The sequence below is a fragment of the Staurois parvus genome, unplaced genomic scaffold, assembly GCF_062004578.1.
Source record: "Staurois parvus isolate SC_StPar_1 unplaced genomic scaffold, SC_StPar_1.0 ptg001395l, whole genome shotgun sequence".
In the NCBI taxonomy this organism is placed as follows: domain Eukaryota; kingdom Metazoa; phylum Chordata; class Amphibia; order Anura; family Ranidae; genus Staurois; species Staurois parvus.
Genome location: NW_028319191.1, coordinates 35,027 through 39,651, shown reverse-complemented (window position 1 = coordinate 39,651; position 4,625 = coordinate 35,027).

Below are 4,625 nucleotides of genomic sequence, written 5' to 3'. Positions count from 1 at the left end.
AACATTTTACTAAAGAAGCCAAAATCAGGATGAGCTCCCAAAGCTTTCACCAAGATTTCCGTCCTCCCTTCCAGACCTATAAACTAGATGGCTGGTTATATAGCTTGAGGGTGCTTGTTGATGTAAAGAATTACAGCCTGGACCCCAGAAATACAGGAGCCCTCAGACATACAAACAGCAGCCATCAGGTATATTCATAGACTCTGGCCAGTCCCATACTTTCTCTCATCATGTTATGGGGGGAGGGGTGGGGTCACTGTTTGGGTATCAGAGCACCCCTATTTTTCTGGTAGCTCTTTAACCAATTAAAAGGGCAGGCTGTAATGCACAGGTGTGGTCAGGGCAGCAAAGACTTACTCAGATCCAGGTAAGTGTGCACCTGGGGAGGGGGCCAAGAAGGATAAGTGCACCAATCCTTTTACTAAAGCCATGTAATGTGAGGGACCTACCTGAAGAATCCAATCGGTTTATAGGCTTCTTTGTATATGTGGCTGCCCTCTGAAAAGAAATCCACGGGATCACTTTTCAGAGGGCGTTTGACAAGCTGTGAGGAGACCGCTTTTCACCTCCACATGTACCTGATTTAACCCTGAAAACACTGCTCCATCATAGTCTTGTATTGGTTGATACTGACGCCAAATGCGACATCTACATTTTGTTGTGGCATGTGTATAACCCTGAGTGAGAAACAGCATGTTCGGCGGGGGGTAGGTTTTATGCTTGCATGAAAGAAGCCTATATCCAATCAAGGGACCACTTGCATTGCATTTTGATAATACAAGCTCCTTCAGATATAATAACTGTATGGTACCAGGGTCTGTCCAATTGGATAAATTAGGCAGGTCCTCCAAAAATCCAGAGTTGATTGTACAAAGATTCTATGGACAGATTGTAACATGTATAGTGAATCTAAAGCAGATTGTACAATCAGATCATATGTGTATGGTCCGCTTTAGTATTCCATTCCTCTAGGTTTAACATGCTGATGACCCAACAGATCAAATTCTTGAAAATCGAGTAAATTGATGGCCAGTTTTCTATGAAGGGGATCTAGGCTCACTGTAAAGATCAGGCTGTTTCTCTGTTTCGGTTTGACAGACGGAAGTAGCTTCACTGATACTTGTGCAGGATGTAGATTGCATTGTGGTTTTGATGTTTATGTAACTATTATTCGGTTTGGAAAGGTGATGTAGCTAGAGACCTCCTGCCATGTGTCCCAACATAGACCTCCATGCTGGAACAGTGGTTGTATAGGGCATCCCATTATTGCTCTCACCTTCCCAGCCCCCCAATACACACACATAAACATGACAATACAAGCACATTGGAGACCTTACCCCCTCCCCCATTCCTTCCTAGTGTGTGTCCTTATCACAAAGCCACAATCTGCATGCATGCTGGTGAATTGTACTTCTACCATTACAATGTGTATACACTATATTGCCAAAAGTATTGGGCCAGCCCTCCAAATTTAGGAAAAGGCAAAAAGGTCGCTAAATTCGCAAATCGTGTCCAACCAAATGAAATAAATCTATAATAAATGAGAGTCCTTCCAAAGTCCCCCGTATACCCGCATAAAGTCTTCTTAAGTCTACCAGTTCTTAGTGATCCTTAAATTTCCAAAATTCCTCGGAGAAAATAAGTCTCCTACCTTTTTATTACCACAAAAAAAAATAAACAGTGCTTTATTATTAAACACAATAACCCTAGGTTCACATCTGTGCAGGGGGTGCCGCTGTGGATCCACATGAAAATCCGTGCGGCCGCACCACCCATACAGAGAAATGCGTACTCGCGGGCGGGTGCCATTAGTTTTAATGGCACGCCGCCCGCACTAGAAAACGCAACCGTACTGGGAACCGAGGTTCCTGTACGGGCTGCATTTTCCAAAGAAGTGCAGGGACTTCTTCCCTGCGTGTCACGGGAGTCCATTCAAATGAATGGACTCTTGTGCCCATGCAAAACGCGGCCCGTACGGCTGCATAGATGTGAACCGGGGTAATACATGGGGCGTGCGCTTCCAAATATTCACACAACCCGTGACCAGTGATCACAAATAAATCCAGTGAATGGGGTTCATGCTTTTATCCAAACTAAGTGGGAACCAACACTTCTCCATGTGGTGTAAGTGCCATTTTGGGTGGGGTCCAGACTTCCCGTAGTAGTAGTAATAGTAACAACACCCTAAGAGAAATAAATAAATAATAAGACCTACCCTAACCTTAACCTCAACCCCTAATTCTAACTCTAACAAAAAAAAATATATTATTATTATAACAACAAAAAAAAAATCTGATGGAAAAGCTAAAAATGCTGAAAAACCTAGCAACAAATGATGCAACAGATGATATTTTCTCTATTGGCTAATAAAAAAGGCAAAGTGCAAAAATGCCTTAAAACGCTGTATGAAAATCTGCAAAAATCACACAAAAATCAAATCAAGTTTGTTATGCTCCAGTGTGAATGCAGCCTTTTTATACATTCCTATTCACACAGCATAGCTAAAAATGGTTTGTCAAATAGTCAGTGTCCAACCAAACGAAATAAGTCCTCCGTATAGCCTGATAAAGTCTCCTTTAAATCCACCAGTTCTTAGAGATCCTTAAATTTCCAAAATTCCTCAGAGAAATAAGTGTTCTGCCCTTATGCAGGCCATAGATGGGTCGAAAATCGGCCAAAAATTCATCCGAAAGAATAATCAGACGATTTTCGGATCATTAGTGGGTGAATTTGTCGGCAGTTTTTCATGATTTTGACACTTTTTCTTAATCGGTTATGATGGAAAAAAAACATCCGATTTTGTCACTCGGCCCATTTTCACGGCAATGATGGGCAAATCGGCCGATCTTTTTACCGATTAAAAAAATGCGCATGAGCCGTGACCTGCAAGAAGAAGGAAAAGAAGATGAAGACAAAAAAAGAACATCTGTATCTATTTGTATTCATTTCGGATACAGATGTTTCTATTCGGATACAAATAGGTACAATGTTGCAACCGCAATACTTTTAAATGTCAAAAATAATAGCGGAGTGTCCCTGCAGAGAGCTCCGCTATTATATTTGACATTTTAAAAGTATTGCGGTTGCAACATTGTATCTATTTGTATCCGAATAGAAACATCTGTATCTGAAATGGATACAATGTTGCAACTTTGCTATACTTTTAAATGTCAAATATAATAGCGGAGCTCTCTGCAGGAACACCGCTATTATATTTGCCGGCCGTAGACGGGACGAAAATCAGCCGTTTTTTTTTTCCCCTATGGTGGTAACGTCGGCCGATTGAACGACCGATTTTTCGTTTTTTAAATACAAACTGGCCGGTTTTTGCCCTGTCTATGGCCTGCATTAGTACCTCAAAAAAAAAAAAAAACTAAACATAGTGCATTATCCTGAAACACAATAATACAAGGTGCGTGTGCGTCTAAATCTTCACACAACCCGTGACCAGTGATCGCAAATAAATCCAGTGATTGGGGGGGTTCCTGCTTTTATCCAAACGAAGTGGTAACCAACACGTCTCCATGTGGTGTGAGTAAGTGTTCAAGTAGTGCAATCAAATCATGTGACACCTGTCAATCAACATACCTTACCAGATAGACAGGTAGTGCAGACTGTATTATAAACAGACTCTCTTGCTCCAGGATCCTCCTGACACCGTGGAGTCAGTTATCCTTCATGTAATGTGAATCTGTGCTCCAACAAACTTCCGCAAGTGATCAAGTAACACAAGTGATATGACATTAAATGTGACATCTGTCAACCTAAATCCTTACCAGATTGACAGGTATTGCAGCTTTAGCTCAGAACAGATTGCTGTCCAGGTTATAGCACCAAACACCAAACTGGGGATGTCAGCGACACCAAGTCAGTTCCCCCAGTATCAGAATCTCTGCCTCAGTCTTGCAGTCCCGCTATAAGTCGCTGATCACCGCCATTACTAGTTGAAAAAAAAATTCCATTATCTATACCGCCATTTGTAAAGGCTATAACTTTCACGTAAACGAATTAATTTAAAAGTATTGGTATTTTTTTTTAGCAAAGACATGTCGCAGAATACATTTTGGCCTAAATTTATGACAAAATTAGATTTTTTTAAATTTTTTTACTGGACATGTTTAATAGCAAAAATTCAAAAATATATATATTTTTTTCAAAATTGTCGGCCATTTTTTATATAGCACAAAAAATAAAAAACGCACAGGCGATTAAATACCACCAAAACAAAGCTCAATTCCTGGGGAACAGTGTTGCATGACCGCGCAATTGTCAGTTAAAGTAACGCAGCACCGCAATGCAAAAAATGGCCTGGTCTGGAAGGGGGGTAAATCCTCAGAAGGGCAAGTGGTTAAAAAAAAAAACCCCTAATTTTAATAACCTCTCTTCTGAATCCCGATAGTGGAGTGGAAATGATCAGGTTTAGCACTCAGTGAATTAAGGCAGAGCGGTTCAAAGTCCGGGAAGTTTTGGGACTCTATACTTCGTGTTTACTCGGTAACACAATACATCTGGGCAGGTTGGATGATGTGATCAGAGGTATGTGGGAGTCACATTTCAGTGTTTGTAAAGCTCACTGATAACAATTCATGTGACTCTGAGTCATGTGACCGTGTTAGGTGACAAAC